Source organism: Ovis canadensis, chromosome 1, assembly GCF_042477335.2.
Source record: "Ovis canadensis isolate MfBH-ARS-UI-01 breed Bighorn chromosome 1, ARS-UI_OviCan_v2, whole genome shotgun sequence".
Classification (NCBI taxonomy): Eukaryota; Metazoa; Chordata; class Mammalia; order Artiodactyla; family Bovidae; genus Ovis; species Ovis canadensis.
Window position 1 is genome coordinate 273,644,345 of NC_091245.1, and position 22,308 is coordinate 273,666,652.

General features: G+C 44.2%; 2 long non-coding RNA genes across 2 annotated transcripts in view; one reads left to right on the plus strand and one right to left on the minus strand.

Annotated features, from left to right (window-relative positions):
• LOC138428229 (uncharacterized) overlaps nucleotides 1-22,308 on the plus strand; it is a 1,104,918-nt gene that overhangs the window by 59,400 nt on the left and 1,023,210 nt on the right. The window lies entirely within an intron of this gene.
• Nucleotides 1-22,308, minus strand: part of LOC138436587 (uncharacterized) — a 44,080-nt gene that overhangs the window by 19,885 nt on the left and 1,887 nt on the right. The window lies entirely within an intron of this gene.

Sequence of the window (22,308 nt, forward strand, 5' to 3'; positions counted from 1 at the left end):
TGGAAAACATATATGGGTGTGGGAGAAACCTCTGTAAACTATAAATTGACTACATACTGCACAGGCTGAAATGGAAAGAAACCGCAAGGCTCCCAAAATCCGAAAAGAGGAAACAGAGTGAATTTGGCAGGGAAGGAACACCAGGTGCCCTTGGGAGGTGGGGATGTTTGCAATTAGCAATAGTCTTAACTGGCTCTGTGGGACCCAGTAGTCAAAAGCACCTACGATGGTGTCCAGCAGTTACCTGTTCTAGGACCTGCTCATCAGGTTCTCCAACACCTGACTTCACTCCCCCGTTTTGTTGCTTCTAGATTCATCCCACCTTATTGCCTTTGTCTGCAGGGTCTCTTCCCTGAAAACTCTCGTTTCTTTCCTTTTTCAATCAGAATCTCATTATCCATCCTTCAAGACTCTTCAAGGCATGTTAGGCTTGGGTTTTTCCTCCCTTCTCGAGCCTGACCGCTGCGCTTCCTAAATTTCATTTTCTTGAGGCTGAGTCAAACCAAGAGTGTATCTCTGCCACTGAGACCTAATCACATATCAGCGTCCTGATGTGGACAGTTGTTAGGTGCAGTTCCAGCCTTCTTCCCCATCAGATTACCAGCCCCTGGACTGCGGAGGTCACGTCACACTTGACTGAGTAAAAGCCAGCTGACTACCCTCTGCAGAGTCCCATTTTTCACCTTGAATTGGGCACATTCAGCTCACTATTTGCCATCCCAGTCTGATACCAGGTGAGCTTTATCATCTCTCTTTTGTAAAGAAGGAAGCTGAAAATCAAGGAGACTAAACCCCTTGTTCAAAGTCACCAGCCCAACCACTTTTCCTAAGGCATCTCACTTCCTCACCAAGGTGACCCCGTTAGCTCGACCCTGACTCCAGCTTTCAGACTTTAAGAAACCTGTCCCTCCCCACCACTGTTGTAACCAGAAGACCTGAGATTTGAACCCAAGTCTTTGTGTGGCTCCAACCCTACCCATTTACACTTGATCACATGGCTTCCCTGTCATAGAATGCTCAAGACAAATGTAGCATGAAATAGTAAAAAATGAATACATGACGAATGATCCATCTCATTTTGTCAAAACTAAGGGACTATGACAAAACCCTGAAATTTGACCAGAGAAGTAGTATTCCCTTGCCCTCTCTCCACCTTTCTTTATATAAATAATTATAAATACATATATAAAGAGTGTATATGTATGAGTGTGTATATATATGTGTGTGTATGTGTGTGTGTGTGTGTGTGTGTACAAAAAATATATATAAATATTGAAAGCAAAAGGAGAAAGGGCTGGCAGAGGATGAGATGATTGGATGACGGCACCAACTCAATGGACATGAACTTGAGCAAACTCCTGGAGATAGTGGAGGACAGAGAAGCCTTGGTGCTGTAGTCTATGAGGTCACAAAGAGACATGACTTTGTCACTGAACAATAATATGAGCATATTAAAAATATAAATATTAACATTATACATATTATATTTTCAATACCTTTTTTAGGGCAACTTTAGGTTTACAATAGGATCACTCTAGTGGTTCAGATGGTAAAGCATCTGTCTCCAATGCAGAAGACCCAGGTTCAATCCCTGGGTTGGGAAGATTCCCTGGAGAATGAAATGGCAGCCCACTCCAGTATTCTTGCCTGGAAAATCCCATGGATCTCGGAGCCTGGTAGGCTACTGTCCATGGGGTCGCAAAGAGTTGGACCTGACTAAGCGACTTCACTTTCACTTTAGGTTTACAACAGAATTGAGAGGGAAGTTCAGAGGTTTCTCATTCACTGCCTGCTCCCACACAAGCACAGATTTCCATATAATTAACATTGTTCACCAGATGGTAGATCTTTTTTTTTTTTTTTTAAATCAAGGATGAACATACACTGATCCATCCTAACTATCCCCAATCCATAGATGGTCATAGGGCTCACCCTTGGTGTTGAACATTCTGTGGGTCAGGACACATGTGTGATGGTGTGTAGCCATCATTATAATATCTTATAGAGTGTTTTCCAGAGAAGGGAAAGGCTATGCACTCCAGCATGCTTGTCTGGGAAATCCCATGGACAGAGGAGCCTGTTGGGGGTGGGGGTGGGGGGCTACAGTCCATGGGGTTGCAAAGAGTCAGACATGACTTAGTGACTAAACTACCACCACCAGAGTATTTTCACTGCCCTAAAAATCCCTCAGACCTCCCTATTCATTCTTCCCTTCCCTAATTTCTGGCAACTCCTGTTCTTTTTCTGTTTCCATAGTTTTTCCTGCTCCAGAATGTCATGCAGCTGGAATCATGCAGTAAGCAGCCTTTTCAGACTGGCTTCTTACACCTAGTACTGTATACACTGGAGTCTTCTTCGTGTCTTTGCATGGCTTGATAGCTCATTCTCCCTGTGTATTTATGAGAGTGTCCAGACAATACTTGACTCCTCACTTTAAAGTAATAGGCTAAAAAGATGAAGCAGCATGTCAATGTTTAAGAGAGTGCGTAACTATTTTATCACTTGAGTCACCTATACTTCCATACCTGCCATGTGCCTCATAAAGAATTTCAAATGTCCCAGATATGTTTCTATCCCAATTTCGTGACTAGCCGAAGATGCTTCTGAGTGGCAGCATGGGTCTCATCTCATGGAGCCAAGTTCCCAGCAGCCCCAGGAAACACCAGAAGCAGCAGGTGTCTTAGCTGCAAAAACTTCCATCTTTCTCCATCTTTTCAGTGGCAAAACTGAACAGGGCATCTTCCCAGACCAGTGTTCTTATAAAACTGCTGTACATGCTTAGATGAGCTCACATTTGGAGTTCAGGCTTTCTTTGCTTTATCTTGAAAATTTACTTCATAGAAAGTTAAAGCTTCAGGGGGCATCGGAGAAATCAGTGTGAACTCCTCTCCTATTACAGATAAGGAAATGGAAGCCTGGGGGTCATGTGACTCACCTGGGGTTTTGCAGCACGTAGTGCAGCTGATGGTGCTTGAGACCTGTCACCAGGGCTCCTCTTATCCCAGGAGGAACCCAAGAGGAAAAGGTGAGCCCGAACTCAGAGGGATGCCAAATAACTGAACTGTCTTATAATTTGGAGACAGAGGAGAGGAGTGAATGGAAAGAATCAGAAAATCAGTTAAACATTTGCAGTTTTTCTATAAAAAGATGGAAGAGTCCTACTTTTCCTAAACTGTTGACATTTGTCAACATGTCCTTCTCTGAACTCTCATTCTGAACAGAAGTCCTATAAGACATGCTGTTTGTCATTGTTCACTTGCTAAGCTGTGTCCAACTCCTTGCAACCCCATGGACTGCACCACACCAGGCTTCCCTGTCCTTTACTATCTACTGGACTTTGCTCAAACTCATGTCCATTGAGTTGGTGATGCCATCCAACCATCTCATCCTCTGATTGTCCCCTTCTCCTCCCACCTTCAATCTTTCCCAGCATCAGAGTCTTTTCCAATGAGTCATCTCTTCACATCAGGTGGCCGAAGTATTGGAGCTTCAGCTTCAACCTCAGTCCTTCCCGTGAATATTCAGGGTTGATTTCCTTGTCTGGTTTGATCTCCTTGCTATCCAAGGGACTCTCAAGAGCCTTCTCCAACACCACAGTTCGGAAGCACCTCTTTGGCTCTCAGCCTTCTTAATGGTCCAACTCTCACATCCATACGTGACTACTGGAAAAACCACAGCTTTGACTATAAGACATGTTAGGCTTTTTTCTAATCGGGAAGTGGTCAGCCTGTGTGCGACGGCCCTGGATGCTGGACCCAGTCCTTGTTACCATGTGCAGATTGTCCACATCCTGTCCTGAGGCCACTGTGGGAATGAGCTGTTCAGGGAAGAAATGTCTGTAGAATGCACAGGCAGATACAAGGAAAGGAGGTGCGCAAGATCCAGCCGACGTCATGGGAAGTTTCTAGCACGTTATCATTTGTTTGAAATATTTATCCACCACAAGCGTCTGTGTGAAATATTTATCCACCACAAGAGTCTGTTTTTAAAACCTGACTTTTTAAAAACTGACCACAAAACCTGTGGCTTAGTGCCAGGATCAGACCCAGGAGGGAAAGTATGAAGCCCTAGGACAGCTCTGAGAGTTGCTAAAATGTGAGGTTTTCACAAGTAATTTCCCAAGGTCCCAAAACCCTCCAGATATACATCAAGAGACAGCAAGAACTCCTGGTGTCCCCTAGCGCTTCTAAAGAATAAGATAACCCTGTGCTGCCTCCTCGGAGAAGGCAGTGGCACCCCACTCCAGTACCCTTGCCTGGAAAATCCCATGGACGGAGGAGCCTACGAGGCTGCAGTCCATGAGGTCGCTAGGAGTGGGACACCATTGAGCGACTTCACTTTCACTTTTCACTTTCATGCATTGGAGAAGGCAATGGCACCCCACTCCAGTACTCTTGCCTGGAAAATCCCATGGATGGAGGAGCCTGGTGGGCTGCCATCTATGGGGTCGCACAGAGTTGGACACGACTGAAGCGACTTAGCAGCAGCAGCAGCAGTGCTACCTCCAAGGCCTCGGTGGTGGTGCTGCTCGGCAGTTATTTTTGTCAAATATGGCTTCCCTGGTGGCTCAGACAGTAAAGAATCTGCTGGTAATCTGAGAGACCCAAGTTCAACCCCTGGGTCAGGACCCACTCCAGTATTCTTACCTGAAACATTTTATGGACAGAGGAGTCTGGTGGGCTACAGTTCATGGGATTGCAAAGAGTAGGACATGACTGAGCAACTCACACTTTCAGTATTTCAGCTTAAAAAAAGTCTGTGGCTGTATCAGATATAATTATCTTATGACGCAAGGGGACAGTATTTTATGTACACAAACCAAGCCTTGTGTTAGATGCATTCCTGGCCCACGGGCTCTGTCCTTGGATGTGGGCTGGGGCTGCTGGGGTGGGGACAGAGGCCCCTGTTCCATGTCCAGGTTCCGCCTCCAGGGTGGAGGGCACTTGTGACCCACGCCCTGGGCTCTGACGTGAGCAGAGGTGTGGGTCACAAACCAGCCTCCCGGCACCTCACACTTCCTCTCTGCAGAGCCAGGCTTCTTCATCACTTCCCCAGATGGCTGGTATCTTCAGCTGAGCTGGGACTGGAACCTAGACTCCAGGTAAGACCCCAGAGTGCTTTCCACTGATCACCAGGGTGGTAGAAAAGGAAAGGAAAATAAAACGCCCTCAAAGGACGAGGGGATTTCTGGAAGATCCAACCAGAGTGATGGACCTCAGGCACGATTTTTTTTTCCTTACCCTCTTTAATTTTGACTTGTACTTATCTTACTGATTTGAAGAAAACTCTCACTTTGGAAACCTCCAGTGCTTAAAAATGTACAAGCTCCACTGTGCGTGCTTGCTCAGTAGCTTCAGTTGTGTCTGACTCCTTTGCAACCCCAAGGAGGGTAGCCCGCCACACTCCTCTGTCCTCGTGATCTTCCAGGCAAGAATGGTGGAGTGGGTTGCCATGCCCTCCTCCAGAGCATCTCCCTGATTCAGCGATTGAACCTGTGTCTCCTGCATTGTAGGTGGATTCTTTACCCGTTGAGAAGGCTGGGAAGCCCAAGAGCTACTCTGTGACGCTGTAAATAAAATATTCATTTTTGTCAGAAAAGCTAGCAATTAAGACTTGTATCCTATATTGTAAAACTGAAATCTCAATTTATCTGCATAAAGACCTTGGTATATAAAACTAAAATACAGTTCCCCAGGCCAAAGCCTCCTTTCAACAGTACTTCACTGAACATGCTTCCATAAAGAGCAATTAGCTATTAATCCAGATTATATTTATAAGTAAATAATTTGCAGGGTTAGTGCTGAGTTTTAACCCTTAAAGACCTTGATGTCAGTGACAAGATGCATAAAAACGCAACTGTTTGAAAAAGCACAGATACTTAGGCACATTTCTTCCAAGACTGAGTACACTATTATTCACAAGTCACATCACGGGAGATTTTTAAAATATTAAAAGATAGTAGCTCACTAGCATCCTAGTGATCACATTTTAAGTTTTCAGAATCCACTCAAGCTCTCAGTTCAGTTCAGTTCAATTGCTCAGTCATGTCCGACTCTTTGTGACCCCACGGACTGCAGCACGCCAGACTTCCCTGTCCATCACCAACTCCTGGAGCTTACTCAAATTCATGTCCATCAAGTCGGTGATGCCATCCAATCATCTCATCCTCTGTTGTCCCCTTCTCCTCCCACCTCAAATCTTTCCCAGCATCAGGGTCTTTCCCAAGGAGTCAGTTCTTCACATCAGGTGGCCAAAGAATTGGAGCTTCAGCCTCAGCATCAGTACTTCCAATGAATATTCAGGGCTGATCTCCTTCAGAATGGACTGGTTGGATCTCCTTGCAGTCCAAGGGACTCTCAAGAGTCTTCTCCAACACCACAGTTCAAAAGCATCAATTCTGTGCTCAGCTTTCTTTATAGTCCAACTCTCGCATCCATACACGACTACTGGAAAAACCACAGCTTTGACTAGATGGAACTTTGTTGGCAAAGTAATGTCTCTGCTTTTTAATATGCTGTCTAGGTTGGTCATAACTTTTCTTCCAAACAGCAAGTGTCTTTTAATTTCATAGCTGTAGTCACCATCTGCAGTGATATCGGAGCCCCCAAAACAAAGTCCTTCACTGTTATCATTGGTTTCCCATCTATTGTCGTGAAGTAATGGGACTGGATGCCATGATCTTAGTTTTTTAAATGTTGGGTTTTAAGCCAACTCACTCTTCTCTTTCACTTTCATCATCAAAGATTATTAAACATTAAAATATTATATTTAATATTGATTATTTTATTTATGGTTATTTTAAATTTATTATTATTAAAGACTAAAGATTTGCTCAAGGTCTGGCTAACTCTTATTCATAAATTTTGAGAGGGATAAAAATGTTCTTACATATGGCACAGGGAACTATATTCATCATCCAGTGATAAAACACAATGAAAAAGAGTCTGGGAAAGAATGTGTGTGTGTTTGTACATATACATATGTGAATCATTTTGCTATACAGCAAAAGTTAATACAACCTTGTGAATCAACTATACTGCAATAAAATAGATATTTAAAATAAAACCCTACAGATGTTACTGTAAATTAATCTTAGCTCTGAAAGACAAGTCATATTTGCATCAGTTTTTCTAATATTCCTACCTATTATCACCCTAATATTTGAAAAGATCCTTCTTTCTCGCTCTCTCTCTCAATACCCTTTGACCAATGTTTCTCTCTTTTCTCCCATCACTCACAAAGAAATTTCCTAGGTTTGCAAATATTAGAACTCGTTTCTAATCATTTTCTAGTCAGTCGTATCAATGTCCTATAAAAAAAAACCTACCAATTACACTGCTCACCTACCCATGACGCTTGCGAATTCTCCCACCACTACTGAGTTGTGTATTTTCACAGATCAACTTATCTTAAAGCCAAGATGGCCCGTAATACAAAGGGTTTTGTGTGCACAGACCTGACCAAGTCCTGTTTGCTCAGCAGCTGCATTTCCGAACACTAACAGTTAAACATTAGACGTAGACGTTAAGGGAGGAAATTAACTTTCAGAACTCCGCATGTGCTCTCAGGATCAGTACTGACCGTGCTGGGGGAGAACTCTGAGGTCATTTTGTCCGAACCTCTCATTTTACAGATGAGGAAAACAGGACTAATTGATAGCTAGCAATACCAAATTACAGCTCTCCTAAAACTCGATAGCAGAGTTCGTAGGCTTCTTAATGTGCTCAATTACTATCCGGATTCCATGAGCTGATGAGTCTGCTGTGACCTTGAGCATTTCCATTCTGTGGGTTTCCAATGTTTGTGTTTCTAACGTGGTTATTTGTCATCCCGAGTCCCGGGCACCACTGGAGATCTTGCCAATACCTAACTCAGGGCACCCCACCTCTTCCCACATCTCAGCCAGTGCCTCCAGGCTGCAAAGTCATGACAAGTGTCCCCGGAGATGCCAGCTCGTGCTTGAGCAGCTTCTAGGGCCTTCGCAGCTGGTTGAACGTCTTTCTCCAGTCCTTATCACTTGCCCCTGTGCTTCTCAGGAGGCAGCCCAGGTCTGTTCAGCATTTTTCAGCCTTGTTCCTCTTACGCCAAAGGACTGAAGCATCAGTGCTTGGACTAAGGGCCTAGTTCCTCAAGTTTCATTCTCAACTGCTCAAAAAATTCTTATAACTTTCTCATCTTTTTATTTTTCTCTACACCTGGACCAGAAGCTTCATGGAACAAGCATCTTCTCTATACTCTGTATCCCCAGCATCTAGGTGAGTCTGGAAAATAATAAGGGCTCTTGACATGTACATGTGTAATGAATGCAACCTTTCCCCCTTCCTTCCTCTCTTAGGGAAGCAGGTACCCCACTCCAGTCTAAGACCTAACCCCCTAGGAGCATCAGTGCCTCTTTGTTCACCTTAAAATCTCTGGCCTCTGGATCACATCCTCATTCTTGATATTGTGCCTCCTTAGTCATCCCCTTGATGAGTTTCCAGAACTGTCTCACCAGCTGGTGCTCTTCCTCCAGCTACTTTGCTATAAAGTTCTCCCTGTCCTCATTACAGGAAGTCCCCAAGAGTCTATGCTCAGCTGCTTTCTTGTATTGGTTTCTTTTTTGGAGAGCTCATTGACACATGGTGGTCAGTGTCTACATCTTGTACACTGATCTCCGAATCTCCATTGCCAGCCCCCAATTTCTAGGGATGAACTCCTCAAAGCAAACTTGCTCAGAGCCAACCTCATCATGTTGCCCTCTGCTTCTCAGGCAGGGCCACCTCTTCATCCAGGGGCCAAACTCAAGTCATCTCAGCTCTTAGACCCCACCCCTACTTCACATCTAATAAGGGTGTGAGGCTTACCTGTTGGCGAACATAGGTGGTGATACCCCCAGATTTGTGCCTTGCTTAATGAATTCAACAGCCTCCTAAATAATCTCTTTATAGCTATTCTCTCCTTCTCAATCTATTTAGCTAGATGCACCCAGCTTCTTTTTGCCTGTTGAAAGGTCAAATTTTTCAGTTTGATCTCCATGGCCTTTTAAAATCTATTGCCCATATAGCTTCCAATCATCTGGCTGCATACTAGGAGCAAATGAGGAGCTTGGAAAAAGTACCAAAATTCTGGCTCCTACTCATGTCTCCCCACCACCCCACCTCCCTGAAATAGTCTGATTCAACTGACCTATGGTGGAGCCAAAGTATTTCAGTGCATTTTACAATTTCCCAGGTGTTTCTTACATGCAGTGATAGTTGATAGTCAGGATATACCTTCTGATACAATCTAGTGAGGACAATTAAGAAACTATACTTTACTACCACCCCGTATTTTGCCTGGGAAATTCCTGAAGGCAATTCTCTTTGCTCTATTCTTTTTCCTACAGAAAATGCATAAAGACTTCTGTGATTCTTCTCATTGGAGTCCATCTTTTTTCTGGAAATCTTCAGTAAGTTTCCTGGAAGATTCGGTGTCAGATAAGATAAATGGAGTGTTAGAATAAGACAAGGTCTCTGTCTTTTCACTGCGTCCCATCTTCTGGGATGAAAGACACAAGAAACTCATAAAACGGCAAGTATCATAAGTTTCACGACTGAAGTATGGAGGTGTGCATGAGACAGTGTTTAGGCATAAAAGGCTCTAATAGTTTATGTGCAGTAAATGACAACATATGCATACATTGCTATTGTTGCTCAGTCGTGAGGCTGCATCTCTGTGGCTCCATGGACTGCAGCCTGCCAAGCTGCCCTGTCCTGCACTGTCTCTTGGAGTTGGCTCAAATTCATGTCCATTGTGTTGGTGTCATGCTCTAACCATCTCATCCTCTGCGGCCCCCTTCTCCTTTCGCCTTCAGTCTTTCCCAGCATCAAAGTCTTTTCCAATGAGTCTACTCTTTGCATCAGGTGGCCAAATTACTGGAGCTTCAGCATCAGTGCTTCCAATGAATATCCAATGAATATCCAATGAATATCTTGAAAGTCCCTTGACTTTTTTCTTAAAATAGTGTAAATGTCTGCTGAATCAATGAATGAGTGAACAAGTGAACAAATAATATGTTAGTCATTAGGAGTCATTGGGAAATACTTGCAGCTTCAAGAAAAACAGTGCCATAGTTTACTGCCTGCCCAGGGTGGAGGGTGTCCCACAGGAGTTCAAAGGCTCACATCATCATTTTCAGTCCTAAGCCATGTGTGGGTTTAGCAATTTCCCTCAACCATTCATTCCATATCTATTTTAAATGGTAATAAGAATTGTGTATTAGAAACTAGGTCCGTTCTCTTATGACTAGAAGGTGGTAATGGTCTATCCTAAACAATACTTAACCTCTTTGAATTTAATAAGCAAATCCTAGAGATCAAATGTGCTGATTTGATGGCTAATGGGAAGAACTCGGGTGGAGGTGGGTGGAAGAAACACCTGCCCAGCCTATAGGTCCGTGAGAATTCCTCCTTCCCTTTTGACTTTGCTATGGTCTTTAAGTCCTTGGGTCTCTTCAAGGTGTTGTTGAGAAAGCTGCTAAAAATGGATACCAAATGAAGGGCTTTCCTGGCTGACCAGTGTTTAAGACTCTGTGTTTCCAATGCAAAGGCTGTGGGTTCAATCCCTGGTCAGAGAACTAAGATCCCGCATGTCATGCAGTGTAACAATAAAAAGTGTCCAAATCAAAAGAAATAGCCACCAAATGAATGAAATCAAATCAGTCAATTCAGTTTCTCAGTTGTGTCTGATTCTTTGCGACCCCATGGACTGCAGCACGCCAGGCCTCCCTGTCCATCACCAACTCCTGAAGCTTGCTCAAAATCATGTCCATCAAGCTGGTGATGCCATTCAGCCATCCCATCCTCTGCTGTCCCTTCCTCCTCCTGCCTTCAAACTTTCCCAACATCAGGGTCTTTTCCAATGAGTCAGTTCTTCACATCAGGTGGCCAAAGAATTGGAGCTTCAGCACCAGTTCTTCCAATGAATATTTAGGACTGATTTCCTTTAGGATGGACTGGTTGGATCTCCTTGCAGTCCAAGGGACTCTCAAGAGCCTTCTCCAGCACCACAATTCAAAAGCATCACTTCTTCGGCACTCAGCCTTCTTTACAGTCCAACTCTCACACTCATACATGACTATGGGAAAAACTCAAAATGAAGACGAATAGGACCCTGCAATAATTTTCAGGCTAATTGGGGGTGGGGTGGGGCACAGAATTAAGCAAGTGAGGAACCAATGCACATGTGAAAGTCATTGTGCTCCAGTGGAAACCTCTAATCCTTCAAGTAATCAATCATACTCTAAGAAGTAAACCATCCTTGGGAAGAAATCCGCATCTGAACATCCACGTGCTCTGAGGACACTAGTGAACTGTAGCATCAAGAGTCATCAACTGAGCGAGCTGAAAGGGTTAGCCCAGCTTCCGGGAGCATCTGACTCAGATAAAAGGAAGTGTTTCTTAATCCAGAGGATTTCAACACTGTGGAAACTCATTTCCCACAGAGTTACAACAATGTGCAAATATAAATCACTTCAAAGAAGCCGTTTAAAAAACTTCGCCTGGCATGATACATGCGATGAAACTGCTCACATGTTCTGGGCCCTGTCTTTGACATTTATTCATCATTTAATTTATGGATAGACTATTAATCCACTTATTTATTCATTGACTCATTTATAGAGTCATAAGTATGAGTTATCTTTTTTTTTTTTTTTTTTTGGTTTGAGCATCTGCTATATGCCAGGGGCTGTGTTACTGAGGGTAAAATGATGACTGTGGTCCAATCCATGCCTGCATGTAGAAGGGGAGAAGAAACACGGAGAGGAAACCACGATACTGTGGTGAGTGTATTCATATGACACTTTACAGTGGTAAAGGACAAGCGGGATCTTAAATGAAGAAGCAGTAGGGGAGTTAGCCAGAGGGGGAACCCAAGGGACCATTGAGGGATCTGGCTCTAGGAAAGACTTTGCAGGCAGGAGGGACATTGGGAGCAAAAGCAGCTGTAAAACGGTGGGGCAGCATAGCACATGGGGAGAAGGGAAAGTCACTCATCATTGTCCAAGCCTGGACCACGGAGGGAACATCCAGAAAAGTGACCAACATGTAGCTGGAAGATTTGGACACTGGGGAAACAGATTATAGACTTTAACATGTGAGACCCGAAGACCCGCCTGAGAACTGGCACGGGGCCCTGACTTGGACACATGCTGCTTGTTGCAAGGCTATGGTTGTGGTTAGGGAGAGGCTGGCTCTGAATGGGAGGCAGCGTGGAGAGGTGTCAGGAGCAGCCAGCGGGCTGCTGAGAAGAGGGAAGCTGTGAAAGGGCAGGGGAGCAGGAGGGGGAAAGAGGGATCACTCAGGAGATAAAAGGGCACAACATGCAGCCGTGGAGGAGGGGGGCGGGGAGGCAGACGCCCGCATCCGGGGCTGGGGTCTGAGGATGTGCTCACAGAAGTAAACAACACAGGGTGAGGAGCACTTCCCAGTGAGGTTGCCGGTAGGGTGGTGCAATGCAGCTTAGGGAGCACTGCCTCTGTAGGCACAGCACCATCCATGTCTTCCAAGGGTAAACATTGGACTGCACAATAAGGGACTGAGGCAAAGTCATTTTCCCTCCACTTAGCTCATCAATTCAACTGACAGATAGGTCTCTTTTTTTTTTTTTTTTTTTGAGACCCCAAGCTGCTTTTCCAGAACTGGAAGATTCCAAGCTCCCTTTGTTTCTGTCCATACATTCACTCATTCATACATTTGCAAACAGTAAGCCCCTGCCAGAACCTAGGCACCGGCATAAATCAGGTAACATACGATAGCTCACATTCCAGTGAGAGGCAGTGGGCTGTGATGGATAGCCAGCTGGCTTTTGAGTCACAGACCAGGATCTGGATGTTGTCGCCCCTACTAACTAGTTGTGTGACCTTAGGCAAATTCTCTAACTTACTAGAGGCTCCATTTGCTTATTTTGACCAGTGTTCTACCAGAGTTGCTCAGAAGTTTAAGTAAATGAACTGCTGACACCTATGTTCTCCACTGCTGGTAGCTATTAGTTTGATAATTATTATTGCAACTAGACGAATGCATGGGTCCATCCATGCTCAGTCGCTTCAGTCGTGTCCGACTCTTGTGACCCCATGGACTGTAGCCCACCAGGCTTCTCCGTCCCTGGGATTCTCCAGGCAAGAATACTGGAGTGGGTTGCCATGCCCTTCTCCAGGGGATCTTCCCAACCCAGGGACTGAACCCGAGTCTCTTACATCTCCCGCACGGCAGGCAGGTTCTTTAGTACTAGCGCCACCTGTGAAGCCCTAATTAGATTTCCTGTCTGACTCTGGGACCCCAGCGACAGTCAGTCAGGCTCCTCTGTCTATGGAATTCTCCAAGCACGAATACTGCAGTGGGTTGTCATTCCCTTCTCCAGAATTAGACATATACAAGTGAGCAATTGCACTACACTGAGATAAATACTCTGGGAGACAAAACCACAGAGAAAGCACCTAACCCATGAGAACAGGTAAGGAAAGCACCTACCTAGAATCAGCAATGCTAGGGAAAAAAAAAAAAAAGATACGACCTAGTGTTGCAATGAACAATGGGATGAATTAATTGTGGTTTTCTTTTTTGAATTGCGGTTTTCTCAGGGTATATGCCTAGCAGTGGAATTGCTGGGTCATATGGTAGTTATATTCCTAGTTTTAGAAGAAATCTCTGTTCCCTTCTCCATAGTGCCTGTATGGACTTACATTCTCACCAACAGTGCAGGAGGGTTCTGTTGTCAGAGACCGGACTTGGAAGGTGGGATGAACAGAGAGAGTAGCGGTGACATATATACCACATGTACAAAAAATAGCTACTGGGGACCTGCTGTGCTGCACAGGGAGCCCAGGCTGGTGCTCTCGGATGACCTGAGGGGGATGGGGTGTGGGGAAGGGAGGCTCCAAAGAGAGTGAGTGTATATATATATATATATATATATATATATATATATATACATATATATATATACACATATATATATATATAATTCTAGCTGATGCGCATTGTTGTACGGCAGAAAGCAACACGACCTTGTAAAGCAATTATCCTCCAATTAAAAATTAATTTATAAATAAATACATATGAGAAAGCTGACGTGGAGTAGCTCCTCTCGGCTCCGCCCCTGACCTTGGATGCGGGGTGTCTCCTCCCGGCCGCCACTGACCTCGGACGTGGGGTAGCTCCTCTCGGCCGCGCTTAGCGCCGCGGCCGCCCGCGCTTAGTGCGCCGGGCCGCGGCCGCCTACACATGGACATCACCAGATGGTCAGCACCGAAATCAGATTGATTATATTCTTTGCAGCCAAAGATGGAGAAGCTCTATACAGTCAACAAAAACAAGACCAGGAGCTGACTCTGGCTCAGATCATGAACTCCTTATTACCAAATTCAGACTCAAATTGAAGAAAGTAGGGAAAACCACTAGACCATTCAGGTATGACCTAAATCAAATCCCTTATGATTATACAGTGGAAGTGAGAAATAGATTTAAGGGCCTAGATCTGATAGAGTGCCTGATGAACTATGGATGAGGTTCGTGACAGTGTACAGGAGACAGGCATCAAGACCATCCCCATGGAAAGAAATGCAAAAAAGCAAAATGGCTATTTCGGGAGGCCTTACAAATAGCTGTGAAAAGAAGAAAGGTGAAAAGCAAAGGAGAAAAGGAAAGATATAAGCATCTGAATGCAGAGTTCCAGAGAATAGCAAGAAGAGATAAGAAAGCCTTCTTCAACGATCAATGCAAAGAAATAGAGGAAAAGAACAGAATGGGAAAGACTAGAGATCTCTTCAAGAAAATTAGAGATACCAAGGGAACATTTCATGCAAAGACGGGCTTGATAAAGGATAGAAATGGTATGGACCTAACAGAAGCAGAAGATAAGAAGAAGAGATGGCAAGAATACACGGAAGAACTGTACAAAAAAGATCTTCATGACCCAGATAATCATGATGGTGTGATCACTCACCTAGACCCAGACATCCTGGAATGTGAAGTCAAGTGGGCCTTAGAAAGCATCACTATGAACAAAGCTAGTGGAGGTGATGGAATTCCAGTTGAGCTGTTTCAAATCCTGAAAGATAATGCTGTGAAAGTGCTGCACTCAATATGCCAGCAAATTTGGAAAACTCAGCAGTGGCCACAGGACTGGAAGAGGTCAGTTTTCATTGAAATCCCAAAGAAAGGCAATGCTAAAGAATGCTCAAACTACCACACAATTGCACTCATCTCACATGCTAGTAAAGTAATGTTCAAAATTCTCCAAGCCAGGCTTCAGCAATATGTGAACTGTGAACTTCCTGATGTTCAAGCTGGTTTTAGAAAAGGCAGAGGACCCAGAAATCAAATTGCCAACATCTGCTGGATCATGGAAAAAGGAAGAGAGTTCAGAAAAAACATCTATTTCTGCTTTATTGACTATGCCAAAGCCTTTGACTGTGTGGATCACAATAAACTGTGGAAAATTCTGAAAGAGATGGGAATACCAGACCACCTGACCTGCCTCTTGAGAAATCTGTATGCAGGTCAGGAAGCAACAGTTAGAACTGGACATGGAACAACAGACTGGTTCCAAATAGGAAAAGGAGTATATCAAGGCTGTATATTGTGACCCTGCTTATTTAACTTATATGCAGAGTACATCATGAGAAATGCTGGGCTGGAAGAAACATAAGCTGGAATTAAGATTGCTGGGAGAAATGTCAATAACCTCAGCTATGCAGATGACACCACCCTTATGGCAGAAAGTGAAGAGGAACTAAAAAGCCTCTTGATGAAAGTGAAAGTGGAGAGTGAAAAATTTGGCCTAAAGCTCAACATTCAGAAAATGAAGATCATGGCATCTGGTCCCATCACTTCATGGGAAATAGATGGGGAAACAGTGGAAACAGTGTCAGACTTTATTTTGGGGGGCTCCAAAATCACTGCAGATGGTGATTGCAGCCATGAAATTAAAAGACGCTTACTCCTTGGAAGAAAAGTTATGACCAACCTAGATAGCATATTCAAAAGCAGAGACATTACTTTGCCGACTAAGGTCCATCTAGGCAAGGCTATGGTTTTTCCTGTAGTCATGTATGGATGTGAGAGTTGGACTGTGAAGAAGGCTGAGCACCGAAGAATTGATGCTTTTGAACTGTGGTGTTGGAGAAGACTTGAGAGTCCCTTGGACTGCAAGGATATCCAACCAGTCCATTCTGAAGGAGGTCAGCCCTGGGATTTCTTTGGAAGGAATGATGCTAAAACTGAAACTCCAGTACTTCGGCCACCTCATGTGAAGAGTTTACTCATTGGAAAAGACTCTGATGCTGGGAGGGATTGGGGGCAGGAGAAGAAGGGGACGACAGAGGATGAGATGGGTGGATGGCATCACTGACTCGATGGACGTGAGTCTGAGTGAACTCCGGGAGTTGGTGATGGACAGGGAGGCCTGGCGTGCTGCGATTCATGGGGTCGCAAAGAGCTGGACACGACTGAGCAACTGAACTGAACTGATGAGAAAGCAGAGGGGAACACGAAGGGGGCTTTCAGAAGGTGGCCCTGTATGGTCCAATGCATTGACTCTGTCAGTAGAGGACCAATCCACGGGGACGACGGAAAGTGGCTCACCAGGGAGCAGACTGCGGACTGGCTGGTGTCTAGGCTAATAGGTGGGCGGGGCCAACTCCTGAGGGTTTCCTATGCCCTGCTCACAAGGTTAGGAGCTGAGGCTTTGCTTTGGACATTAGCAGTCCCCAACCTTTTGGGCACCAGGGACCAATTTTGTGGAGGATAATCTTTCCATGGAACAGGTGTGGCGGGGAATGCTTTGGGGATGATCCAAAGCACTTTCTATTTATTGGGCACCTTCTCTATTTTTTTTGGTATAATTACATTTTATTTAAAAGCCTCTAAAAGGCTCAAAATGTCGACTGAACTGAACTGAATTATTTCTCTCTGTATGTATGTATGTATATATATATATCTATATATGCATGTATGTATGTTTTTGGTTTTTTTTTTGTAAAAGCTCTTTGGAATACAACTTGTATCAGTTCGGTTCGGTCACTTAGTCATGTTCGACTCTTTGAGACCCCCTGAACTGCAACTCACACACCTGTGTTAATTTTATGTATCTTTAAAAAACCTTTTTATTTTGTATTGGGGTATAGCTGATTAACAAACAATTGTTGTCATGGTTTCAGCAAAGGGACTCAGTCATACAAGTATCCATTCCGCCCCAAATTCCCCTCCTATCCAGGCTGCCACATAACGTAGAGCAGAGTTCCCTGTGTGCATCTGTTTTCTAATCTAATGCTGCCACTAATCAGACAGGACGTACCTATCCACAGCCCAGAGTTCCTCTTCCTCTTTGTTCTTCTTCACTTTCTGCCTTTAAGGCGGTGTCACCTGTGTATGTGAGGTTAGTGATACTTCCCCCAGCAATCTTGATTCCAGCTTGTGCTTCATCCAGCCCAGCATTTTGCATGATGTACTCTGCATATAAATTAAATAAGCTGGGTGACAATATACAGCCTTGACGTACTCCTTTCCCAATTTGGAACCAGTCTGTTGTTCCACGTCCAGTTCTAATTGTTGCTTCTTGACCTGCATACAGGTTTTGCAGGAGTCAGGTCAGGTGGTCTGGTAGTCCCATATCTCTAAGAATTTTCCACCGTTTGTTGTGATCCACACAGTCAAAGGCTTTAGCGGAGTCATTGAAGCAGAAGTAGATGTTTTTCTGGAATTCCCTCGCTTTTTCAATGATCGAACGGATGTTGGCAATTTGACCTCTGGTTCCTCTGCTTTTTCTAAATCCAGCTTGTATATCTGTAAGTTCTTGATTCACATACTGTTGAAGCCTAGCTTGAAGGATTTGGAGCATTACCCTGCTAGCATGTGAGATGAGTGCAACTGTACGGTACTTTGAACTTTCTTTGGCATTGCCCTTCTTTGGGGTTGGAATGAAAACTGACCTTTTCCAGTCCTGTAGCCACTGCTGAGTTTTCCAAATTTGCTGGCATATTGAGTGCAGCACTTTAACAGCACCATCTTTTAGAATTTGAAATAGCTCTGCTGGAATTCCATCACTTCCACTAGCTTTGTTTGTAGTAATGCTTCCTAAGGCCTACTTGAGTTCACAATCCAGGATGTCTGGCTTTAGGTGACTGACCACTCCATTGTGGTTATCTGAGTTATTAAGACTTTTTTGTACAGTGCTTGTGTATTCTTGCCACCTCTTTTTAGTCTTTTCTGCTTCTGTTAGGTCCATACCATTTCTGTCCTTTATTGTGCCCAACTTTGCATGAACTGTTCCCTTTGTATCTCTAATTTTCTTCAAGAGTTCTCTAGTCTTTCCCATTTTATTGCTTTCCTCTATTTCTTTGCATTGTTCACTTAAGGCTTTGTTATCTTTCCTTGCTCTTCTTTGGAACCCTGCATTCATCTGTACCACTTTTTTCAGATTCCACATATAAGCGACTTTATATATATATATTTTTCTCTTTCTGACTTACTTCACTCTGTATGACAGGCTCTAGGTCCATCCATGTCTCTACAAATGACCCAGTTCCATTCCTTTTTATGGCTAAGTAATATTCCATCATATGCACACACACACACACACACACACACCCCATATCTTCTTTATCCACTGCTCTGTTGATGGACACTTTGGTTGTGTCCATGTCCTGGCTATTGTAAATAGAAGTGCAATGAACACTGGAGCGCATGTGTCTTTTTTGAATTATGGATTTGCCTGGGTATGTGCCCAGTAGTCGGATTGCTGGGCCACATGGTAGTTCTAGCTTTAGCGTTTTAAGGAAACTCCATACTGTTCTCCATGATGGCTGTACCAATTTACATTCCCACTGACAGTGCAAGAAGGTTCCCTTTCCCCCATACCCTCTCCAGCATTTGTTTGTAGATTTTGTGAGGATGGCTATTCTGGCCAGTGTGAGGTGATATCTCATGTAGTTTTGATTTGTATTTCTCTGATAATTAGTGATGTTGAACATATTTTCATGCACTTGTTGCTCTGTATGTCTTCTTTTGAGAAATGTCTATTTAGGTTTCCTGCCCATTATTTGATTGGGTTGCTTTTTTTTTTTTAATATCAAGCTGCATGAGCCATTTGGCTTTGTGATACAAGGTATCCTCCTTGTCTCTCCCCACATCCCAAAGAGAGGTGGTTTGGCCTTTTTCACTTCATGACTTTTATTATCAATAATTAAGAGGAAACAAAAGATGTCAGCCAGAACAAACAAGAGGGCCATGCCCAGGTCTTTCAACCAGGGCCCCTTAAAATGTTAGCTCTCAAAATTGGCTCTCTCAGCCGAAAACAGGACTGAAGATAGGTTCAGAGTAAAATATTAAGAATTGGCCAAGTAGGTCTGAATTTAGGGCCCAACTCATCTCAAGCGGACAACGTAAATGCCCTCTGGAATGTCCTCTTCATTTTCATGTTAATTGAACATGTATTCATTCTTCTGTGTCGATGTGGTCAGAGGCTGAGTCCCATTAGGATGCCTTACATTAGTATGGATGGCAGACCTAGTTAGAAGAAGCATCTCTAATTCATTGATACCTCACCTTTTTGTGGGACACAAGTTACACAGTGGAGACGATGTTAGATATTCGAAAATGTATTTGTAACCACTTTTGCATAGCAAACCACCTCAGAAATCAAGCTAAGGCATACGGTTCAAATTAGACTGAAGTAGTCTGCCGTCTATGGGGTCCCACAGAGTCGGACATGACTGAAGCAACCTAGCAGCAGCAGCAGCAGTCTTAAGAAAACTGTATGGGACACCCAAACATGAATTGTTGGGTAGACTTTGGGAACTAAGGGAATCAATTTATTTGTCAATAATGTGTATGCACATGTGTGAGAGTGTGTATGCGTGCGTGCTCAGCTGTGCAGTCGTGTCTGACTCCTTGCAACCCTAGGGACTGTATCTGCCAGGCTCCTCTGTCCATGAGATTCTCCAGGCAAGAATGCCAGAGTGGGTTGCCATTTCCTCCTCCAGGGGATCTTCTCGACTCAAGGATTGAACCTGTGTCTATTGTGTCTCCTGCATTGGCAGGTGGATTCTTTACCACTTACCTGGGAAGCCTGTGAGTGTGTATATTCACTCACAAATATTCACCAGGGGATTATGTGTGTAAATGTGTCATTTTTCTCTTCTTCTTTTGGATGGAGAGCGTCTGTAACACACTGACTCAATATCAGGGTTAATACTCTGAGTGAGGGTATATGGAGGTGGCCCTGATTAGCCAGAAACTCCAGACTCAGCACTCTGCCACCTAAGTTAGCACCGCAGGGTCTCTGACCATCAGAAGTGGTCAAGACCTTGGTTTCCAGCTATGTTTCTCATAAAGGAAGTTGTCACTGAGCAAAAAATGCTGACCCCAGGACTGTTTTATAAAACTGATGGTGATTTTAAACAGTGCCTTTTTTTTTTTAAGTGAAGTCAGCTAGAGCCTGAATTTTCTCCAGTAGGTAAAGCCATGAGCCAGCGTGCTGTGGTTCACGGGGTTGCAAAGAGTCAGACACAACTGAGAGACTGAACCAAACTGAAAAGCCACGTGCCAGCATGCTTCCGGAGGCCCCTTTCTCCTGAATCAGCCTTCGTGGCCCCGCGCTGCCTCTGCTTAGAATGAGTCACTGTCTCTCCTCCGCTCTCCAGCGACACTAGCCACGGCTCCCCGTGGGAGTCACCAGAAAACAGTGCTGCTCCACCATCTGTGTTCTGTGCTGTGTAGTTCAGAGGAGGCCCTGGGGTTGCAAAAGGCGGACTGCCACTCCAGGTGTAGCTGCCTCCAGCCTCGGCAGCACATCACCCGGGAGCTTATTGGACACAACAATTCTAGGCCTCAGTCCAGACCTTCTAAATGAGAATCTGCATTTTAACATGACCCCCAGGATATCTGCCCACACATTACAGTTTAATATGCACTGATCTAAAGCAGTGGACGGGGCTTTCCAGGTAAAGACTGGAAAGTCTACCACTGGGGCTTGCCAGTGGTAAAGACTCGCCTGCCCATGCAGGAGACATAGGAGATTCAGTTCAATCCCTGGGTTGGGAAGGTCCCCTGAAGGAGGGCATGGCAATCCACTCCGGTCTTCTTGCCTGGGGAATCCTATGGACAGAGGAGCCTGGTGGGCTACAGTCCATAGGGTCACAAAGAGTTGGGCACAACTGAAATGACCTAGCACACAAGGCAATGGATTAAAAAATGCACAACCACACACACACACACACTCATGAACACTTTGGGACATATATGTAAAGTATATAAATATTTTGTTCTTACGAATATATATAATGTATGAGTTAAAGTATGCACAAGATACAAACATTTCAAAGGATAAAGCAGAAGCTAAACTTGAATAATTTGATTGCTTTCTTAAGGTACCCTCTTAGGTTACTGGGGTACAATACTTTGGAGACCCCTGTTCCAAGGAAGAAAACACAGAGCTGAAGGGAATCTTAGAGCACTTTGTAAATGATGGTCAGGGTGCTAAAGGCTGCAGGGAGCACAACGCACACATAAAAAATAATTTGTTGGGTTAAATTTGAATGATATTCATGCCTCCTGTAGGTAAACCCATATGCCCAGCATATGCATTTAAGTTTGTGAAGTGAAAGTGTTAAAGTGTTAGTTGCTCAGTCGTGCCTGACTCTTTGCAGTCCCATGGATGATAGCCTGCCAGGCTCTTCTGTCCATGGGATTCTCCAGGCAAGAATCCTGGAGTGGGTTGCCATTTCCTTCTCCAGGGGATCTTCCCAACCCAGGGATCGAACCCAGGTCTCCTGCATTGCAGGCAGATTCTTTACCATCTGAGCCACACATTTGTATTTAGTGCTCATCAATTTCATCATTCGAGAAATGCAAAACTCTTTTCTCTCTTCAAGGTAAGATGTTGTAGGATATTCTTTGCACTATGAGTCAAAATAGGAAGTCTAAATCTGTATTTCTAGTTCAGTCATTCAAGTCAATAACATATTTGGTCTCCCCTCTTCTCCAACGTACCTTGCCTGTGACCTAGAACATAACTGATGGGCTACATCAGTTATTAAATCTGAATGTTTCTAAGTTCACTTGAACATCATCTCTGCCCACCCTCTTCCTTCTTCACACAGTGAGTCCTTCCCATGTGGCAAGTCTTGTGTTGACATTGGGATTAAAAGACACATTGCCCACCCACCCCACAGAACCTGGTTTAAGGGGAAAAAGAAGCTTTAAAACAGATCATTATGGCAACACATAAGTATTGCCATCAGGTGTGGACAACTTGCAAAAGGCAGAAGACAGGAGTAAGAGGAACTCC